Source organism: Ceratotherium simum, chromosome 1, assembly GCF_057802395.1.
Source record: "Ceratotherium simum simum isolate JZ-2026a chromosome 1, ASM5780239v1, whole genome shotgun sequence".
Lineage (NCBI taxonomy): Eukaryota > Metazoa > Chordata > Mammalia > Perissodactyla > Rhinocerotidae > Ceratotherium > Ceratotherium simum.
Window position 1 is genome coordinate 96,986,708 of NC_141900.1, and position 23,379 is coordinate 97,010,086.

The 23,379-nt window shown below is 43.9% G+C and overlaps 1 pseudogene; it reads left to right on the forward strand.

The window, feature by feature from the left end:
- The first annotated feature begins 1,464 nt into the window (after nucleotides 1-1,464).
- On the forward strand, nucleotides 1,465-21,910 carry LOC147918294 (uncharacterized; annotated as a pseudogene).
- Nucleotides 21,911-23,379: the final 1,469 nt, after the last annotated feature.

The window sequence follows — 23,379 nt, forward strand, 5'->3', positions numbered from 1 at the left end:
CATCAATGAAAACTGAAAGATCTAGTATGGCGACTCCCAGTCTGTAACACCAGAAGGTCAACACTCCTAACCCCCTCCCCTACAACCCAATGGCCTATGTAACTGCTGTAAGATTTTGTGCCCCCTCATGATGGCTCTTTGAGATATTAGTCGTCGGCCATCTTCCCTCTTGTTAACGAGCTGTAATATTGCCCTTTCTTTTCCACCATCTTGCCCCTTGACGATTGGCTTTTGTCTCATGGCTAGCAGATCGTGCCCTTTGTGCGGTAACACTGGGAGTTCCAGGAGGGAAGGTGGTCGTCTCTGTTTTGTCACTAGTGCATCCCTAGTGCTTGTTCTGTGTTCAATAAAAACAAACAAACCATCTGGAGCCGTCTTTGAAGGGGTTTCACCAACAGTTGACAGTTACTGTTGACATACATTGTGCATGTGTGTGTGCCTGTGTGTGTGTGTGCAGCAGTTGTGGTTCCCTGGTCTTACTCCTGGTCCTTGCTGACTTGGGTTTACTAAGGGCTGAGGACAGGCCCATGAAGCCACTTAGATCTGAGAACTGCCTTGTGCTGACCACTAGGAGGAGCTGCGGCCCAAACAAAACCCTGATGCTGGTGGAGCAGGGGAATGACTTGGGCAAGAAATAAAGGGGAATTTGCTTCTCAATGGAGGCTATTCAGCAACTTCTGTAGACATTTTGGTTGTCACAACCTGGGGTGGGGAGCTCTACTGGCCTGTAGTGGATAGAGACCAGGGATGCTGCTAAACATCCTACAGCCCCCACAACAAAGAATAGTCCAGCACAATATGTCAACAGTGCCTGGGTTGAGAAACACTGGGCTAGGCATTGAGATGTAAACTTTGTACCAAAAGGGAAGGGAACCTGTAGACTATTCAAGGTCAGTAAAATTTTCCACTTAGACTTTCCCCAACTGCCTTGCTATGATTCACCTCTGCAACCTCTTTCCTATCACATGTGACTTCTTCTTCTTTTTTTTTTTTTTTTTTTTTGTGAGGAGATCAGCCCTGAGCTAACATCTGCCAATCTTCCTCTTTTTCTGCTGAGGAAGACTGGCTCTGGGAGAACATCCGTGCCCATCGTCCTCCACTTTATATGGGACGCCGCCACAGTATGGCTTCCCAAGCAGTGCGTCGGGTGTGCGCCGGGATCCGAACTGGCGAACCCCGGGCTGCCACAGCAGAGCGCGCACACTTAACCACTTGCGCCACCTAGGATCCTCCTATCCCCACGGGGCTCTGTATCTGGGATGGAGGAGATCATCACAGGGAGCAGGGCTGCAGTTTATCCTCTCGAGGGCTCATCATGCTCCTAGCTAGCATCAGTTCATGCAATTTAAATAGTCTGCAGCTGGTTCTCCAAGGAGAGCTCACGGCAATCTCTTGCCCACAACTGAAATAGTCAGGGGGCCACTGAGCACAAACCACATTCAAGGGAGCCAGGATGTGAGTGGGATGGCCCTGCATTATCCTGAAGGAGAAGCAGAAGATGCAGAGAAGAAAACTAGCCTGACGGTGAGAGGGGAGCCCAAGGAAGGAAGGGGGAAGGTGGCCAGATTCTGGGGCAGGGAAAGGGGAGGGAAGCAGCTGCTAGCATAAGAATGACCCTCAGAGAAACATCCTTAAGGCAACATGCCCACCCCACTCAAATTCTCCCTAGCAATTCCAAGCAGGGCTTTGAAAGGAGAATGTTCAGGTCATGAAAAAGGAGGAGAACGAGTTAGATTAGAGGAGAGCCTGCCAATGGGGAAATCCTTCTAGGCTGTGACATCACAGGCCCAATCACCTGTCAGGGCCTGGAACACTGCAGCCTGGTCTCCTTACCACCCAAGACCAGAATCCTGGGCTAGGGCTTGGCCTGGTCAGCGCTGACTCCACATGGGCTCCAGGCTCCTCTGCTGTGTAGCCCTCTGCCTCCTGGGAGCAGGTGAGTCCTGGGCTCTGGTACACAATCCTGCTTTGAGTCTCCAAGCCTGTTCATCACACCTCCAGAAATGGGCTACCTCCTAGGACTTGTCTGAATTCTGCTTCTTTCCTTCTCAGGACCCTTGGACTCTGCAGTTTCCCAGACTCCAAAATACCTCATCATACGGGTGGGAAATAAGATGTCCTTAAAATGTGAACAAAACCTGGGCCATAATGCAATGTACTGGTATAAGCAGGATTCCAAGAAATTGCTGAAAGTCATGTTTACCTACAGTAATACGGATATCATTGTAAATGAAACAGTTCCAAGTCGTTTCTTCCCTGAATCTCCTGACAAAGCTCATTTAAACCTTCATGTCGACTCCCTGGAGCCAGGTGACTCTGCTGTGTATTTCTGTGCCAGCAGCCAAGACACAGCCCTGCAAAGTCACTGCCTCCCTGTGCACAAACCCCTGGCCCAGCCAGGAAGCTGTGGGGGCAGCATGTTCACCTGGCCCTGAGGCTCCATTCACTCCTGTGAGACCCCTGACTGGAGTTTCAGTCTGTAGTACAGCCTGTAAGTACACCCCATGGGGCAGTTCTAAGTTTTATGCATATAGAATCCTTACAGAATTCTACTTATCAGCGAGAGCAGGGGTTCACAATAAATTCACTAAAGCACTTGGGGCTCCACAAACAAGAAAGGGCCCTGTCCCATGCACCGAAGATCTTAACTGATGGAAGAAGCCATTCCTTGCCTTTCTCTGCTGTACATAGTGGTACATACCGTACACATCATTAGGATAGGAAACACACTATTCACTAAAAATGTTTGATGAGCAAAAGCCTAAAGGACGATGCAGCAAAGAAAAAAGTTTCTAAGAACAAAAGGAAATTCAGATTCTCAATGAGTTCACTGCTTAATAGAAAAATTTTTGGAAAAGCATGAAAGACCATGGCAACAGGTGAACTAGAAAGAAAGGATGGGGAGAAGCATCAGTGGAGGGAGCATGTGCACTGCAGACTCAGTGCCTTCAAGAAGGATGACCAGCATGATTCTTTCCAATTCTGACTGAGCATCATCTTTGAAGCCTCCTGGAGAACAGGCAGTAGCCAGATGAGGGAGGATATTATGACTCATGGAAGGGACTTTGTACACAAATCTCTAGGCAATAGTTAGCCATCAGTTCTACCTTAAGTGAGATAACATCGTCAAATTCATATTTTCGTACAATAACACTGGTAGCAGTATGGATCATAGGGAGATAGATTTTGGGTGGAATCACAATTAGACTACTAAAGTATTATCCATGAAAGGTTAGAAAAGGGTCTGTGTGGGGCACTGTGGATGGTGTAGCGCAGAGGCTCTGGATTCTGTCGTGTTCTTCTAAAGAGTGTGAGGTTGATTGTGGCATGTTTGAATGTGGGATTTGCTGGGATCTGTTTCAGTTTGTGCCCTCCCTCTTAGGGGACCCTAGCATGTGGTCATTATTATAGGGCATAGCCTTTCGGGGTATCAGTGGGAATCACGGCACCATGTCTAGCGTCTCTCATTCTAACTGGGTCTGACTGCCAGTGTCTTCCATCTGAGTGTCTGCTGAAATCTCCGCTCAGCTCTCCAGCCCTCCAGACCCTGTTCTCTGCTCACCTTCTGGAGTCTCACTCTGTGCATATGGGTTGGGAATTGGCCAAGGAAAAAGAGAATTTCCTTACACGTATTCTTGGGGTTCTTTTTCAGTTCTCTATATCCCAATCCCAGCTGTCTTGGAATCAGGTATGTCCTTTCTCTTATCCTCAAGCACCGTTTGCTGTTACTATTTCATACAGACAATGTTTGTATGGATCTATTTACATGTTTACCATCCACCTCTTCACTGTTCCTTCTTGCAAGTCAGACTGCCCTTAGATTACTTTCCTTCTTCAGGCACATTTGTAGTTTAGATAACTTAAACCCACCTTTCACCTTCCCCTTGCTTCCCCTTGCTAGACACTGAGGGATATGCTTACATTAGCTCTTGTTCTCAGGGTAACCAAGCCTTTTGCTTTCACACATTGTTTGAGGATTCAGTTTAAATTCCACTGTTTTTTGTAGTCCTTGGAATGTTGTTGACTCATTGGGAGCCAAGCAATGCAACAAAATTTTATTTATTCATATTTTGCTGTTTTATTGTAGAAGGGCCAGAGCGTCTTCCTGCTCCAGGGGATGTCTATCACAGTAATTTTAATTGTAATGATGCTAGACTTCTAACTAGGGTTAATTTTAGGTTCTTATCGAAGAATGGAGGATCTCTAACTTTAGTGGACTTGAGGTCCGTCATGTACATAATCTGTTCATGGGGAGAATATCCAACTCTTTTTCTTAAATTCTAACTCGCATACCTTTACGTATTTTTTTCGTTAATGTGCAATATTGAAAATCTGAGAAAATTTATTATATTAGAAAAATGCTAATATCTTCCTCCTGACTCAGCACATCCCTGGGTTGAAAAAAATTTTAATTATCAGTTCTTGACCTAAAGCATGGGTAACTACATTCCCTAACCCCAACATAGATTTACATATTTTATTGTTATTGCAGTTTGGTACTAAATATCTAATATAATGGTAAATAAATTGTAAAAATCATTGAGAATTACAGATCGTTATATTTTTCTGTTTATTCATATCTTTAAATTTTCTACAATGAAAGCTCTATAGTGGCACAACAGTACATTTCAAGATAACAGATGATGTTCCAATAACTAAATGGACAAAAACAGATATTTTATATAGTAAAATAGAAATGACTCATGGTAGGTCATCCTAGCTGGTCCCAAATGGGAAAGCTCTCTGTAGAACTGAGGAGCCTGGTTTGGTTTCTAACAGTTTAGAAATGGACAGGGCTTTGGAGATCATTTCATGTCAGTTCCCCTGCTGTAACAGTTGAGGAAATAGTGTCACCTATATGAAGTCATTAAACACTGAAATACAGAATATATTTCTTAAACTTCGTATAGGACACATTTTATTCTGTAGTGTTGTCTGTGACTAGGTTAATTGCTCCACTACAGTAGAATTCTGTGGCTGAAAACGTTGATGTTTTATGCTTGCTCCCAGCTGTGGCTCACTGAGTATTTTGTGAAGAATTCAGGCTGGCTTATTAGCTCCACGTGGGCTGTGATAGTAACTGGTTTGCTCATTACTAAGAATCCAGGTAAAGCCAATCTCTGTTGAGTAAAAGTTGAGTGTCCTAGGTGTGTGGATGAGTGGTTTGTTGCCAACTCTTTGAGTTGTTTCAGATGCTTCTTTCCTCTTCACACTTCCCTATAGTTTCATGCCCATCACTGCTGCCCCCAGTCTGTGGAATGAGAGATAGGTCTGGATTGCTGACCCTGGGCTCCTAAGAGGCCTGCAATCTGGGAAATGTGCTGCCTTGACCAGAAGGAGGAGCTGTGGCTCTACTGAAACCTTTGAAGCTGGGGATTGGGAGTGAGTGGAGGAATGAGAGGAGAAAGGAAGAAAGGGCACTGGGGCTCCATCTTTATATCAGTTTGGAGCTTCAGTTCGACATCTCAAAGATACCAAACTCAAATCACTTTCAAATTGATTTCCCTTTGTCTTGCATCAGACGCTTTTTGTTAAAAAACAAGACAATAGGCTCAAAATGGAATTGCTGTGCTAAGCCCCATGACACCAAACTAAGACGGAATTATAGTTTCTGCTCTCCCAGAAATGGAATCTTAAACCGGTCAGTCAGGAATCAGCTGGTCAGCACTAGTGAGGTAATCTGCCTGACAGACCCCTGCTGTCCCCTAAAGGAAAGTGACCTTGCTAAACCAACTCACTTTTTGCTAGTGTAACTTCCTCATTCCTACTCCCTTGTGCCTACAAATGTCTTTCACTTTGTACAGCTCCTCAGAGCCCCTTTCTACCTGCTAGATTGGATGTTGCCCTATTTATGAATTGTTGAAAAAGCCAACAAAATCTTTAAAATTTGCTCAGTTGAGTTTTGTTTTTTAACATGTTGTCCTCTTTCAGCAACTTGTCTTCTGTCAGCCCGGCAAAGCCCTGTACCCTCGACTACAGGGCCAGAGGATTTCTTATCCTTAGTATGGTCCCCTCAGCACCATTCCCAGTGGCTGGCTTGTGGCTGGCATCACAGTCATGTATTTTTAATGATGGGCACTGGTCCAGAATGGGACCACAGCCATGCAGTCTTCCTCCCTCCACAAAGCTGGGCAGAGGAGCTCCATAAAGCTTAGACCCTGAGGGAAACAGTGTGTTGAGTGATGTTGTCCTGTGTGACTGAGCAGAGGAGGAAGGAGATTCCTTGAAAGTGAAATGGTCTGTGACTGAGAAGGGGTCTTGGAAGAGAGGGGGATAGAGGGAGAATCTATGTAATGAAGAGGGCAGCTAATAGCAAAAGAGCATCTGTCAGAGGAATATCCCAGCCCAGTCCATTCAAATCACTCTTCTATCAGACTCTATATAAGGCAGGAAAAGGGGAAGAAGAAATACTCCCTGTGGCAGGGGAAACTGTCAGGACAGTGATGTCATAGACAATACCACCAACCAAGGCCAAGGAGACTAGAGCCCAGTCCCCTGCCCAGAGCATCCTAGTTAGACAGAGTGCCTTGGCCCTGACTCCACCATGGGCTGCAGGCTGCTCTGCTTTGTGGCCCTCTGTCTCCTAGGAGCAGGTGAGTCTTGACTTCAAATGGGCTGCCCTTGGACTTCAAGCCATTTTCCTGTTGCTGTAGCAAATGCTTCCTTCTGTGCTTTGTCTGAATTTTGTCCGTTTCCCACAACAGTCCCCATGGACAGTGGAATTACTCAGACACCAAAACATCTGGTCATGGGAATGAGAAATAAGAAGTCTTTGAAATGTGAACAACATCTGGGATATGATTATATGTACTGGTATAAACAGAGTGCTCAGAAGCCACTGGAACTCATGTTTGTCTACAGCTATAAGAAACTCACTGAGAACGAGAGTGTTCCAAGTCGTTTCTTACCTGAATGTCCAGACAGCTCCCTCTTATACCTTCACATGGATGACCTGGAGCCAGAAGACTCTGCTGTGTATTTCTGTGCCAGCAGCAAAGACACAGCCCTGCAGAGTCACCTTCTCCCTGTGCACAAACCTCCTGGGTCCACCCAGGAAGCGGTGGGGACAACCAAGGCTCAGTTCAACATTTCCTGTAGGGCCCTAGACAGAAATCTCAGACCATAACACTGCTGTCAATTCACTGGATATGGCAATGCTAATTTCCATGCACAGATGCCAACGGACTGTGGCCTGACTTTGTCTTGCACTAGGTTGTGCCTGCAGCGGAAAGTAGGACAGATATGTTCAAGTTTAAGTTGTACCAAGCATCTTCCAATCGGCTTGTGCCCCTGGGAAATCTTTCATGAGACACTTGACACTCTGGCCACAGCAGTCCTACAATTCTCCTTCCGGTAGGTGTCTTTCTCTGACTTCTCCTTCTGTCCAAGTTAGACCCTGGACCTCAGCCCTAATCCCAGCTCCAAACACTCTCAGACCTTTTTCAAAGCACCTCCTTCCCTCATCGAGTGCTCTGTCTGTTCCTCCCACTGAGGACAACAGTCCCCTCACCTGTTTTGGATCACTGTTCTCTGGTTCATTCTCTGCTTGTTCAAGGTCCCAGATCCTCATTGGCTTCTCTTGCACTCAAAGTATAATACTTCAGGCTGGAATCTTTTCCTTCTTTCTCTTTAATCCTAATTCCTTAGGTCTTCACATCCCGCGTTATCATCAGAGTCTGATGCCCTTGGATTGTTGCTCACAACAGGCAGTAAGAAGTGACAGCCCCTGACATTTCAGAGCAGGACTTTGTGTTGGGGGTCATCTTTGCTGAACTCCATATCTTCTCGCACTGCTCCCTGCAGTGGCCCACAGTCCTGCATACACCAGCAGACCCCAAGGGCTGAGCAGAGCCCCATGTCCTGGGCTGGGTGTGCACGGACACAAAGTTCCTTTCTCTCTCTTGGAGAGGGTGCCCCAGGTAGAATGGAGACTCCTAACAAGCTTCAAACCACAATATTGCCTGCCAACTCAAGAGACATGGCACGTCTCTATTCAATGCATATCTTTAGAGTGTGGGGATTCTTTTACCGGAGTGTGACTTTGTCCTATCAACTGGTTAACAGATACATATCTGGATTTAGTATGTTTTTAATGTCTCTTTTATCCTAAAATAAACAGGCCTGCTGTAAAGTGGATTGTTTGCTTTAAGGTTTCACAGGGTCCTCTCAACAAACACCTGTGCTCCACAAGTCACACCCCACAGTAGAGCAGAGGACAAGAACAACACAGCCCTCTGAGGGGATGTGTTGCCTGGGACTCTGCAGGTCCCACAGTTTCTGAGCCTCTCTTCTCAGTAACCAGGGAGCCCCTGCTGTCACAGCTGTTACTACCCAGGGTCAAGCAGCACTGAACTTTGAGGAATCAGAGAAGGGACTTCCAGGCAAGTGTCCCTGGGCTGGAGCCAGCTGCAAAGGGCAGTGGGAGACCCAGCCTTTAGGAAACGGGTTTGAGAAATATGTGTCTCTCTATCTTCACCAATATTATTATTCTTTAATCCAGCTTGTCTGTTTTTTGATTTCTTTTTTTCCATTCAAGGCTAGACCCCGAGCCTCAACCCTGATCAAAGCTCCAAATCTACAGACACTTGCTCTGAACCCCACAGGCAGCCAAGGGGTCCCTCCTTGATGGGCTCAGAGCCGGAGCACAAGGGGTTGAGTACTTACTTTCTCATCTACTCTCCTTCCCTTGAACTGTAATGTCCTTTTAGGATTCAGGTCTCAGCTCTCACAGGGTTTCCTCTCCACACTGACACTTTCAGGGTTATTTTTTTCTCTTTTGGTCTCTTTATCCTAAATTTTTAAATCATCAGGCTCAGAACTATGAATCACAGAGTCAATGCCTCTGGATTGTGACTCTGAATTAGCTGTTAGAGAGGGGAGTGTGTCCCAGCAGTCTATTCAGGACTTCATACCTGGCTTAGCTGTCCTGAAGCCTGTATTCTCTGAGGGTCTTTCTGCAGCTGCAGTGTTTCACTCAGGGCCTCTAGGCCTGCATACTCCAAGGCACACGGGGTGCTGAACCATGGGGCATCACATTTCTATGTGGGCACTAAGGCTCCCCACTCCCTCCCATCAGGGCGCTCCTGAGTCTGTGGGTGCTGCCTGAGACTTTGAGTCATGAGGTCTCCTCCTTTGGACTGCTAAGGACCAGATACCCCACTGAGATTGGCCTCAGTCCCACCCTGACCCTGCCATGGACAGCAGGTTCTTCTGCTGGTGATCTTTGGTCTCCCGGGAGTTGGGGAGTCCTGGGAGTGCTTGGGGAATTTCCATCTCATTCCATTTACCTAAGGCCATTTCCAAACATTGCCTCATTCTCCTTTGGTCTCTGTCTCCTCCCACAGGACAAATGGAACCTGGAGTCAGCCAAACTCCTAACCACTATATCACAGAGATGGGATGTAGCTTTGATTGTGGCCCTGTTGCTAGTCATTTGTACTTCTATTGAAACCGACAGATCCTGGAAAAGGGAGTGGAGTTACTGATTTCCATCTATAACAAGGTTCCTTCAGAGAAAGCTGGCTTTTTGAAGGCTTGATTCCCAGCTGAGATGCCTGATGGATCTTACTTCACTCTGAAGATCCAGCCTGCACAGCTGGGAGACTCAGCCCTGTACTTCTGTGCCAGCAGCTTAGCCACAGCCTTGCAAAGGTACTTCTTGCTCTTGCATAAACAGCTTCCCGGCTCCCCACAGGCTCTCAGCAGCCCTTTCCTGCCTGAGAGGGGTGAGAGGTGTGTGGTTGGAGCTGCAACTGCTTCTGAGTAGGAGAGGTGAAAAGTTAACTTTGGTTTGCAGAATAGGAAATGCTGCACAGGAACATCTCGGGCTATGGTATTTTGGAAAGGTTCTCAGCCACCACAAAACGCAGCTATGGATCCCAAGGAGGGGACAAATGTGGCCAATGAGTGACCAAAGGAGCCTACAAAGGTACCTCTGTACCTTTTCTGGTCTCTGTTTTTGTTATTTCCTATTTAGCAAAACATGCCTTCAATGTTCATGAGAAGATTGGCTTACTGGAGAGAAGAGGAGGGACTTGAGTGAGTATACTCAGGATCTTCAACTGGAACTTTCCAGAAGGTGAAGAATCTCAACACCAGAGCCTGAATACCAGTAGGAAAAGAATGTTCTGGAATAGTAGATGGCCAGAATGTTCTGGAATAGTAGATGGCAGAATCAGCCATAGAGCATCACATGGCAGCAAGGAGTGAACAGTTCAATCTCAGCATGATGTGTGGAAACAGGACTGACTTCTCAGGAGCTAAGACCTGAGGGCTTTTGAACAAGTGGCTGGAGGGATGATTAGAGAATGCTTCACAAGGAGGATACAGGATTTCCTACTATAGTAGTCCCCCCTTATCCATGGTTTTACTTTCCACGGTTTCTGTTACCCACGATCAACTCCCATCCAAAAATATTAAATGGAAAATTCCAGAAATAAACAATTCATAAGTTTCAAATTGTTGCTGTTCTGAGTAGTGTGCTGTAATCTCGGGCCATCGCCCTCTGTCCTGCCTGGGATGGAAATCATCCCTTTGTCCAGCATATCTATGCTGCATAGGCTACCCATCCTAGTCACTTAGTAGCCCTCTGGGTTATCAGATTGTTGTGGTATCTTGTTCAGCATAGGGTTGGGTACTATCCACGGATTCAGGCATCCATTGGGGTTCTTGGAGTGTATGCACCCTGGATTAGGGGAACTACTATAATAAGGCAGGTAGAGCTCAAGTATTCCGTTAGAAAAATAAATTAGTATTGGTGTTGTAGGCTAGTTCAGTATATCATGTTTGTCATACATGTATTTAGTCATTCATTCACTAATTTATTCATTCATTCTTTAGACAGAAGATACTTTACCCCACGATACGGAAAGTACAGTTAGTGCACCACAGGGACCCCATGGGTCTCAGAGAAAGAATCAATCACAGGGTCACATATGATGCAGGGATCAGCCTACCTGAGTCAAAGAACTGTCCTTCATGCTCTGAAATCACCAACTTCCCTAGAAAGGGTGTGCTGGGCCTACTAAGACAGAAACACCATGGAGAGAACGTGCAAAATTAAGAGAAGGTGCATATTCTCGTATTTTTAGGGAGACCATATGATTTATCATCATAGTGAGACACATTGGGGAGTGAAAGGGGTGCTGATATTAATTACACTTGGACAACAGACATAAAGCAGGACATGTGTTTACCCCACCTGTGTCCCATCCCTGGGATTCATCTCAGGGTCCTGAGCAGGAAGGGTGATACCATTTAGCCTTCTGTCTTTGGGAAAACAGATGTGGGGGATGTGAGAAATGGCTGCTAAGAGCTGTGGCAAGAGGGGCTCATGGAGTTTTGTAGGGGGATTTTCCTGACAGGGTGGCCCTGAGTGAAAGAGCACCATCCCTTCTCCCTGGAGGAACCACTAAGGGCTGATGGAGCACACAGGTAGAGCCCTGCACCACTGGTTACAAATGCAGGAAACAGGGCACTTGGGACAGTATAAGGTAGTAAGCGCCCCCATCCCTCCCCCAATCATACCCTGGAAGCAGAAGAGTTCAGTTTTCCAGGCAGCTGGGAAGAAAGGCTGGTGTCTGAGGCAATAGGCAGATGGTAACATCCATGAGTGGATCCCTGTGGGGTTCAGCCTAAGGCAGGAAGTGCTTCAGGAGCAATAAACAACCCTGGGGCTCCTTCGGATCACATAGGGAATCAAGCCCTGGGGCGAAGCCGGACTTCCTGGTAGTGCTGAGATGTTAGGGCTCAGAATGAACACATTTTGGATATCCATGAATATGTGAGCTTCTTCTATACCTACAGTATGGAGAGCTCCAGGAACATCTGATAACATGTATATTTCATAAATAATTTTAGAAAAAATGCTGTTTGGAAGGATGATACAAAAACATTAATGGTTGCTGATTCTGGATAGTGGGATACATTTTCTATTAAAGGCAGTGAAATGCATAACATTAAATGTTAATTATATGTGTTTTGTCAAATGGAAACACTTAAGTAACACCACCCTAATCAAGATGTAGAACATGTCATCACCCCTTGAGTATGTCCCTTCTAGTCAACCTCCACCCCCCCATAGGTAAACACCATTCTGATATCTACCGTCGTAGATTAGATTTGCTTGTTCTTGAATTTCGTATAAATGAAATCATACACTGTTTTGCAACCAGCATCTTTCACTTACAATGCTTTCCTTGTTCATCCTTATTGTTATGTGTTTTCGTAATTCATCCTTTTTTATTCTATATATTTTTTTGTTGTATGACCCTACCACAATTTGCATATCCACTCACATGTTGATGGACACTTATTGTTTCTAGATTTTAGCTGTTATAAATAAAGCTGCAATAAGAGCATTCAGGTACAAGACTCTTGTGTGAACATCCACTTTTATTTCTCTTGGGCAAATACCCGGGCGTGGGATTGCTGGGGTGTATGGTAAGTACTTATTTTACTTTAGAAAAAGTGGCCACTCTGTTTTCCTAAGTGGTGATACCATTAGCCTTCTCACCAGGAATGTGAGTTCCAGTTGCTTCAGTTGTTTGTGCTGGAAAAAAGTAGAATGAGGGGAAGGGAAGTCAACATGGGGCTTCAGCTGGGAAACACTACACAGGAAACAGGAAGGGCTTCAGGTGGATGAAGATAAGAGGTGCAGAAAATCACTGGAAACCTTCCTGCCCCAGCTGACAATGTAAACACTTTCAATTTATTAAGAGGAGGCACTGTGGTTCCACTGAGACGCAGGAGGCTGTGGGGAGGGGAGAGGAAGAGCCGTGGCCTCTAGGGAGTGATGAAAATAATAAGAATAATATGAAGTTTTCACATATTGAGGTATATGGGGAAGCCATTCTGCTTTAAATCTGATTCAGCCTAGAACTTGTTCCCGGAGCAGCCTGACTGTGACCCACCAATCATGCATTTTACATCTGCTTCAAACATTTTCCCAAAGCAAAGAATGCACTCTTCAAAGATAGGGATGTAATGTCTCCCTTTCTCTGACACTGATACCAATACTTCTTCATAAATAAGCTTTCCTTCCCAGAGAACTAAGGTCAAGTTGACCTGCTGTCTATTGCAAAATATCTCCTTATGACTTTGGGGAAAAAATTGTATTCCTGTCATGCTTGATGTATGTTCTCTGTTCTAAAACAGTATATAACCATGCTGTAACCACACTTCCCAGGAGTGCTTCTTTCTCTGCGGAAGAGAGTGCTTCGGGGGTAGTCCTCACGTTAGGCTCAATAAATATACCTCTATTTGCTTATCTCTAGATTGGTTATTGATTACTTGAATTGACAGGAGAGGGAGTTAGAAAGGCTTTGTCATCACATCAGACAGACTGATCGCTGACCTTTGAGGTAATGCAGCAATACCATACAGCCTGATAGGAAGTGGGGGTCCTCATACCTGGAAAGAAAAGTAGGCAGAGAGGGAGTTTGAAGGAGCATACTGGATACCCAGGGGCAAGAGTATACAGAGAAGTAATAGCCTTAAAGGAAGATCAGAGGAAGTAGGGTGTGAGCCTACTCCTCAAATCCAGTTCCACTGAGCAGGGCCCTATTTTAGAAAAAAGCAAGAAAAGGAGAATGACTAATTTTTGATTGGGCCAAATAAGAGGGGATTCTGGGCTTGGAGAACCTGTTGGAGTATTGACATCCCAAGAAGACCCGGTTGTTGGCTTGTGAAGAGGCTCAGAGTACCAGCTCTTGCCTAAGAACACCAGAGCATTGGGGTGGGGGACATCCCCTCACTCCCTGACCTGTCATGGGTACCAGGCTTCTCTCTTGTGTGGCCTTTTGTCTCTTGGGAGTAGGTGAGTCCAGGAAACAGAAGGGAAACTCCTACCAATGGACTTTTCAATACCAGATCCTCATCGTTTCCTTCATTTGGACAACTGTTTGCTTCCTTGTCACTATCTTAGCTTACTTATCCTTCTCTAAGAGAACCCATGGATGCTCAAGTCAAAGACACCAAGATCTTTATCGTAGAGTTGGAAAAGAAACTGATCTTTGAATGTTCTTAGAAAAGGAACCATTTTGCAATGTACTGGTATTGACAAGACCCGGGACTAGACTAAGGCTAATCCATTAATCAAATAGCGCTGAACTTCGAGTCAGAGGAGATGTGCTTGAAGGGCACATGTTTCAAAAAGTTATAAAGAATTTCCCCCTTGACTCTGGAGTCAACCGGCACCAACCAATGTCAGTTTGTGATTCCAAAGGACTGCGCAGTCACAGCCACTCAGCTCAGGAAAAAACAAGGTGTCCCCTCCCTCATGAAGCCCCTCCACTAACCAGAAGGAAGCATAGAAGACCTTCCCAACCCCTCCACCTCCCACAATGAAAACATTTGGATTGAGGGTGAGGAACCCAGAGCATGAAGGACCTCAGCCTGAGTTGAAATTGATCAAGAATGGCTGGAAAATGACTCTACCAATTTGGTAGACTGGACTGACTCCGTTTTCTACCTGCTACCTCCTCTTTGTGTTGATCTTCCAAGAGCATTTCTGTTCCTTGAAGAGAATTCCCCTAATTGTACTCCTTGCAGAAAAGCAAGATGATAATGATGATGATTTATATGTAAAATAGGCTATAGTATCTACTTGGTCTCCTCCCATAGACCATAATTTCTGCTTCTCTCCTTTTTCCTTTCCTTGTCACATGCTTCTTACTAAGATATATCTTTCTCATGTTACGTCTCTGCTCTAAGTCCTTTTGATACTTATTTTTAAAATTTAAAAAATTAGATTGATAATATCCTGGAAATAGTAAAGTTATTATATATATGTGAGTGACCGCTAGCCTCCAATATAGCTAATGATCCTTGCTTCTCGGTATTCATGTCCTTGTGTAGTATGTTCCACAATGAATCAGGGCTGGTTTTTGTGATCAACAGAAAGCAACCAAAGGGATAGTGTGTAACTTCTGAGGCTCAATTGTAAAAGACATTGCAGCTTCCACCCTGATCTCTTAGATCACTTGCTCCGAGGGAAGCCAGATGCCATAGCATGAGAATACTCAAGTAAGTACAAATTTGTACTTTTAACAAGACTTTCTCCAACTCCAAAATAGAAAGTAGATCTTTGAGCATTCCTTAGACATAGTGAAAGCAAACAGAGTGAATAAGGAGGAGAAGAGTTGCATAAAGAAGAGAGAAGATTCATTTTAGGGAGTGGTGAGACTTTACGGGGAAATTTTAGGAAGACAGATGCGAGCAGTTGGAGAAGATAAAGGGTGTTAAGGAATTTTTGTTATATGTTGTGCCACATAACTCCTCCTTCCATATCAAAAGTGAATTATTGACTAAAACGTGTCTTCTCAAAGTTTTTATAGTCAGATTTCTAATTCTGTTGGATCTCTCATTATGCTGTGATGGGTTTTAAAGCCAAGAGAAAAATTTTATTTGTGTGTGTGTATATATATATATATATATATATATATATATATAACCTATCGCCTAGTATGTTTCCTGCAAATGTGGCCACAAAGTAATTTATCACTAATATTATTATTTACATGAGGTGGAAACAGCAATTTCTGCATGAAAATCATAGAGTCTCGTATACCCTACTTCATAAGACCAGAATCCTGGCCTGTAAAGCTCTGCCCAATCCTGTCACAGGCTCCAGATTGCTATGCTCAGAGACACTTTCTATCTGGCAGCAGGTGAATTCTGGGCACAGAGGATTAGAGAAACTAGAAATCTTTCTCTTTTCTCTATATTATCTAGCTTCTCCGGGCCTCTGTCTCCAGCTTCTAGGTCTTCTCTCAGGCTCCACAATTGCTAGTATCACTCAGATCTTAAGACACCTGTTCACAAAAAGAGAAATGATGCTATTAACACGTGACCTAGATCTGAGACTCAGGTACCTATGCTGCATCCCTGGGAGGTGAGGGAGGAAGAAAAACTGCTTCTCTATTTCAGAGTCGACCACAGCTATAAACACCCCTCTAGTAGATTCTAAGCAAGTTAGACTTAACCCTTCACCCTGGGTTGGGGGGTTTACCCTTCTACTATTGTGCAGTAATAGAGGTACACAGCTATGGTCACCCCTTGTCTAGGCACGAGCTTCTGTCTGTTGTCAACTCCCACTCCTGGGAATCTTGTTGCAGGTCCCGCCTGGGTTCCCACTTACGCTCCACATGAGGTTAGGACAGTAGTTGCTGGAAATCAACATAATATTGTCCTTCTTTTAGAAAGGCATTTTCTGCCCAGCTACAACAATATTTTGCTTCTGCTTCTGCTCTTATATCTCTGGCTTATCTCTTTTTAGCATCCTTTTTGACTCCTTTACCTCTAGATGGACTTAAATGTGAGTTTCCATTGAGGATTCCTATTCAATTCATTTCATCTTTTCATTTCCATTCTTTTGCTTGAATGACATTTTACCCTCCTCAGGCTTTAACTATTCATATAGAGTGATTTTCCATGGTCTAAATCCCATTCTGATTTCTCTTTGAGCTCCAGAACTTCCTATCAGCTTTCAATCTGAGTATCTTCATCTGGGTAAGGCATGGACACACACAAACTCAGTATGTGCAAAGTGGAATTAATCATACTCCCCACCACACTATAACCACTGCATTCCGCTTAGAGAGATTTCTATCACCAGTACTGTGTAATCTGTTCACACATTTGATAAATATTTTAATCACTTATTGGATAACAAGCAATTTAACAAGACATTGGGAATCATGATTACGTCCTCTAAGAGTCCAGTTAAAGAGATCAGTAAGTAAATCTTCTGAGCATATGTTAAAGCTCTTAATGGGTACCCTTGTGTCAAGGAAGTAAGATAAATAAATCCCTTGTTTTTCAAGCACTGCAAGCTCCCATTGGGCTTATAACGTACACACAATCCCGAGGGCGTGACAAGTGCTCCAATAATTGAAGGAAATAATAGTCTTCATTTTTCATTGTGAAGTCAGATCCTGTAAATAAAACAGTTTGAGAAACTTGATATCTTTCACTTTTCCTTTCTCAAGTGCTCTTTCCTCACCATCCATGAGACCATGGTTTCCACTAACTACAAATACATGTAGACTTACAGTCTATGCATTCATTTTAAAGAGTCCCTTGTCGAATTCAGTTGGAGCTCTTTACCTTCTGTGGAACCACTCTCCAGGTGAGCTGTGAGGTTGTTAGGACTTAGGGATGTGTCCTATGCTCACTTCACAAAAACTTATCTCCAAGACATAGTCCAACTCACCTCTTCCTTCCTTACAGGCTCTAGTGATGCCAAGACTAGAATTTTGCTTTTCTAATGTTGAATTCAATGTAGGGAAAGATTGTCTAGTCTTCGAGTACAGTGGTGTCTCAATGAGTGGATTTTTTAGATGAAAACTACTTGCCAAAATTTTGGAGACCAATATTTTGGCTGACCTGAGATTTGAAAAATAATATATTTTAAACAAACAACGATAGTAAAAGTAAAAGAGAATTTCACTACATATTCCCATTAATTTCAAAAATTCAAGAACATCTTACTCATTAGCATAGATAATATTGAAGGAAAAAACCCAGAAAATAGCAAGTGTTGCTGAGGTTGTAGAGATATTGGAACCCTTTTGCATTGCTGATGGGAATACAAAATAGTGCAACAACTGTGGAAAACAGTGTAGCAATTCCTCAAAAAATTAAACATAGAATTACCAGATGATCCAGCAATTCCACTTCTGGGTGTATGCACAAAAGGAGTGAAAGCAGGGATTCTAATGGATATTAGCACACTGATGTTCATAGCAGCGTTATTTGCGCTAGTCAAAAAGTAGAAACAAGTAATCCAATGAATACATAAATGGATAAAGAAGATATGATATATGTATAAAATGGCATATTATTTAACCTTAAAAAATAATGAAATTCTGTTACATGCTACAATACAGATGAAACTTGAAGACATTATGGGGAGTAAAATAAGCCAGACCCTAAAGGACAAATATTGTTTGATTACACGTCTCTGAGATATCTAGAGTGGTCAAATTCATACAAACAGAAAATAGAATGGTGGTTTCCAGGGGCTGGGGGAGGGTGGGTGGGAATGGGGAATTAGTGTTTAATGGATACAGAGTTTCAGTTTGGAAAGATGAAAAAGTTCTGGAGATGGATACTGGTGATAGTAGCACAACGATGTGAATGTAGTTAATGCCACTAAACTGTAGACTTAAAAATGGTAAGTTTTATGGTATATGTCTTTTATCACAATAATAAAATTAAAGAATAATTTAAATTAAAATTTAGAAAAGACAATCTTTGAATAAAGATGAGTTCCACTCAAGAAAGAAGAATTGGTTAACCATAATTTTGAATGCAGAAAAATTAAGTTTTAGTGTCTTAATAGCTTGCACCCTATTTCTTAGTGAGGAAAGCATTATTGATGGGAATACTTTAACCTACGGGCTGGATATGGAAGGTAAACCCCAAGAGCATTGTTCTACATAATACATGTAGAAGAATCTGAGATTCTAGGAAGTCTTGGGAGAGGGTGTAATGATCAAGGTGGAAAGGAAATGGTGACAATCTGTGGTCTGCATCATATATTCCTTTGCAGCAGTCCCCAAATCTTCATCAGACTCTACTACACTCACCAAAACTTGATGTGCATGATTTTGTTGAGGAAATCCAGAAGGTCTTAGCTTTATGGCCAGGTGATGTGACAGGGTCAGAGAAGAGTGGGAGAATATAAACATTCATGAGAATGGTCAGAAATCTCTGGAAGGACTTTGGATTTCCACAGCTTGGGAACTTATAAGCCCTAGGAAATTTCACATAGTTTTTAAAGAAGACAGAGCTTCACAGATCTTGTCTGCATCATAAATTTATTAGCTGAAATATTGTTTTTAATAAAACAGGGAAAAAATCCTCTGATGATAGGAATCAATATTTTAGGAAAATAATGATATATATTAGCTCCCATTGGACAAAAACTCTTAGTGTTTACATGAAGTATTGGCTTCTCTTAGACAATCAGATAACATGAACATTCTTCTCCATAATAAAACACTTGTGATTGCTGATGTAAAATAGGCTAGCTGTGCTACTGTGAAGATCTCCAGTACATTGACCGTATGCTTTCTATGGGTTAGACATCTTCTACTTTCTTGTTTATATTGCACATCTTCACATAGTATGTTTAACATGCTTGTATTAAATTCTTGGTTTACCTGGTTCAATAATTCAGTTTCTGGGGACATATATTGTCAACTTGCTTATCTTTCTTTTGGAGTCCTTTGGTGCTATCAATTACCCTGCTATTGATTTCTGCAGTAAAGATTAGGTAAATTGTCTCAAAGCAAAGAAGGAGTCAGGCAAGAGCAGAGCTGAAATGATTTCCACTATCTTGTTTTCTCACTGCAGTCTTGGGGTCACCTCTCATCTTACTCAGTTCCAACACAAAAGCGCTTCAGTCTTTCCAGAAGATTCTCGTCATTTTTGTTTCATCTCTAGTATTTATATTTGCTTCTTGTCCTATCAGGTTCCCTGGGGAGGAGCCAGGAGATGATGATAGTTTGTAATTTTAGAAGGATCTGGAAGCCAATGCTCTCATGTGTCACACATCTTCATAACATCAGCTGAGCTACTCTTCTCTGAAATATAATGGCTATTTATCATGGGGTCTCAGGCACCTCTGAGGCAGTCTTACATATTGTGTTTTTTTTTTTTAATAGATAAGGAATGATCAGCAATCCAGCAAATTTATCTAATTGAATTCAAAAAATGCCAGGTACTCATTTTAAAGCAGAGAAATATACTTCCCTTGGTGTGATTATTACTGGTAGTTTACATTGCTATGATTTTGTGTAGAAATTCTCCTTATCTACCAGCAGAAACTCTGTAAGACACACCAGCTGATGTTATAAAAGGTTTTAATGAGTTATGATACACAGAATTCACAAAGTAATCAGTTACAGAACATTGCCATCTGGATTTGAGATGATTCCCTCTGGTTTGTATTCACGGAGATTCACTCAGGGTGGAATTTTCCTCTCTGGGTGGCATCTTCTAAGAGGTACTGGTCACTGACCAGAGCTCATTGGCACAACAACGAGTGACCGTCAATGTCAGATGCAGCCGGATCAGGGATCCCTCCTCAGTGGTACTTGATGGGGTTGTTGCCTTTGGACTTTGAAAATCAAGAAATAGATTACATTAGAATGTATATATTCACTCTATATAGTGCACTATTTGAAATTTAATAACAATTAAGTCAAATGTAAACATTTAACGAAATTTGGATGGGACTAAACTAGTCAGAAGAAGCAAACAAAAGATACTGGTTCTGGAACTGAGTCCTTCTCAGAGTCTATTTTCCCAACTCCTTCTGCTTATTTTGTTATTCTACATTAATCCAGACTGGCCTCTCCTTCCTAGCATCCTAAGAGCAGAGGGTTAGAAGATTTTATTTCACCTTGGCCATCGAAGAAATCTAGGAGAAATATAATCATTTATCTAAACACATGTTTATTCATATGTGGGGTAAGGACATTATATTATTATCAATGAACAGAGGCAAAAAGAGGATTTCTAAAAGAGAGAAGATAGAAAAGAAAGAAACAAACTCTCCAGCAGTCTGGGAATAGTGAGTATTATTTTCTCTATTTTGGGGTATGCTGATTAGGGGGCTCCTTGCACAGAGGCCTGTCTGAATGGTCTGCCTTGAGCAAGTTGTCTGGGGTCATCAAAGAAAAAGCAACTTAGGTTAATTATAATCATCCAATAATCTTGGGAGATCATCTGGAGGAAGAAAGACGGACCGTCTCTGTGTAACTTCTGCAGGGTTCCTTCAGCACCCCCACCTCACCTGGGCCAGGTTTGCCCCATCTCCTTCATCAGAACTTTCTGAAAAGCAAAATATTTCCTTCATGATCACCTTTTTCCCCCTTACATTGGAAAATCCTAAATAAGCTAAGGCTGGGGTTCCGCATGTGTGTGTGTTTTGTCCCTCTAGGAAATAAAACAAAACAACAGTGCAACAGACACCGGTGCAATAGTTCCTAATTTAAACACATCTCAGGATGCTTGCATCACGGCAAAGACAAAATCTTGGTTATTTCCCCATATGCCACACAGGGGCGCTGTGGAACTGCTTAGCTCCAAAATTTCCTGGGGCAGAACCAGCTGTCTGGGACCAGGAGGGTTAAGGAACAGCCTAATTTGGCCCTTTGATCCCCTAGAAGGCTTAATAGTACAGACACTAATTTGCAGGTGTGCTGTCTCAGCCAGGAGCCATGAACTCCAGCTATGCAGTGGTGAGGGAGTCTCTCTGAGCTTGCAAGGGAAAGTGAAGGGTACGGGGCTGGGTGCAGGCAGCCTGCATGCCCCAGGCAGGGACAGGTAGAGGGACACTTGCCTCAAAGGAAAAGCAAAGGAGCTGTGGGGATGGGCATGCTGCCTAAACCCAGCCTAGCTTAGACCAGCCTAGTCCAGCCCCACGTGTCATGGAAGAGCCTTGCAGGACAAAGCAGGGTTCCTGGATAAGCTGAGCCAGAGACCCGGCAAGAGAGGCCAGGATCATGAGAACCACCAGAGACAATGACATCAGAGCCGTGACATCACTGCCTAACCTCCAATCAGAGACGGGATGCCCAGGACTTCATCCATTAGGGGACCAGAACTCTGAGCAGGCAGACACCTGCCCAGTTCTGCTCCACCCTGCCATGGGCTCCAGGCTCCTGTGCTGTGTGGCCCTTTGTCTCCTGGGAGCAGGTAAGTCCCTGGTATCAGTGGGACCTCTCCATCCTAAGCCTGACACTGCCTGAATCCAAGGCAGCAATGTACTGCCTCCCATGTTCCTTCTCCAGCCCTTGTCTTCTTCCTTCACAGGCCCAACGGATTCCGGAGTCACCCAGACACCAAGACACCTGATGAAAGCAAGAGGACAGCAAGTGACACTGAGATGTTCCCCTAGCTCTGGGCACAAGAATATATTTTGGTACCAACAGGCCCTGGGCAAGGGCCCCGAGTTCCTCATTCAATATTACGATGGGAAAGAGAATGAAAAAGGAGGCATTTCGCACCGATTCTCAGGGCAACAGTTCACTAACCACAGCTCTGAGCTGAATGTGAGCTCCTTGGAGCTGACGGACTCGGCCCTGTATCTCTGTGCCAGCAGCGTGGCACAGCCCTGCGGAGTCACCAACGTTCTGTGCACAAACCTCCCTGCCCCAGCATGGAGCAACCTCAGAGCTGACAGATTCGTGAGAACCTCGGGTCTGCAGTGGGAAAGAGAAATGACTTAAGGGCTATGGAAAGTGCAGTCTCGGGTTCTTCTGCCACTCAGGGACACGGGACAACAGAGGACAAGAAGATCTGTTCAGAGGATGGTGCTGTAGCAATAGGCTCACTCCAAAATCACCTTTCTTGCCTGGCCCTCTAGGCTACAGAGTAGAGGGAGAGTTTGTAATTTAAGAGCTGGCACCGTCTTTTCTTACAGGAGGGAGAATTCATTTAGGGATCAAAATTATTTGATAAATGTGTAGTCTAGACGATAAAATCACAGGGATTTGTTTTATATAATTTAGGGAGAAGAAACTGAGATTTTGGGAAAGTCTAGTAGAGAAAATATAATTAAAGATAGTTGAAAATAGAGACAGAGCTACAAGAGTACCAAAAAAAAAGACTGTGTTGTTTGTAACGTGATCTCTTTTCTCCCCTCCTCCCTAAGTCTTCAATACCCAGATAACATAAAGCAAGGCCTTAGAGCACTGGCTTCACTTGGTGGTAGCTCCTAGGTGAGGATGTCTCTACGCAGATTCTGTGATGATGGTGAGAACCCCGGAGTTGATGCTCACTCCTTCCTTGTTGACTCCTCACCCCAATCCTCTCTCCTCGGGCACAGTCAAGCGTCTCCCAAACACAGACGAGGGCACGCCTTCCCTGACTGTAACAGGCAGAGGCTCTCCAGTTTCCCCCAGATCAGTTCTGCTTCCCTGGAACAGCTCTGACACTTCACCACCCAGGTTCAGTCACCTTCAGAGCACCGCGTCTTGGCTGTCTCGGGATGCATCTGCTCTGTGACCACACAGCTCTTCACCACATTCCTACAACACCGATGCCCTTTAAATCCTCTACATCTGCTCTTCTGTTCCCATGGCCTGGAAGGCTCTTTCTTCACCCCAAACACGGCCAGATACTATTTGTCTTTCAAGGACCAGCTCAGACGTGCCTTCCTCTTTGCGTCTTACTGTGACATTCCACAGCGCTATACCATTGACTACTCTGCTCAGGTACCATAACAAAATACTGCACACTGCGTGACTTAAACAATAAACGTTTATTTTCTCACAGTTGTGGAGGCTAGAAGTCCAAGATCAAGGTTCTGGGGTTGGTTTCTGGTGAAAACTCTATTCCTGGTTTGCAGACAGTCTCCTTCTGGCT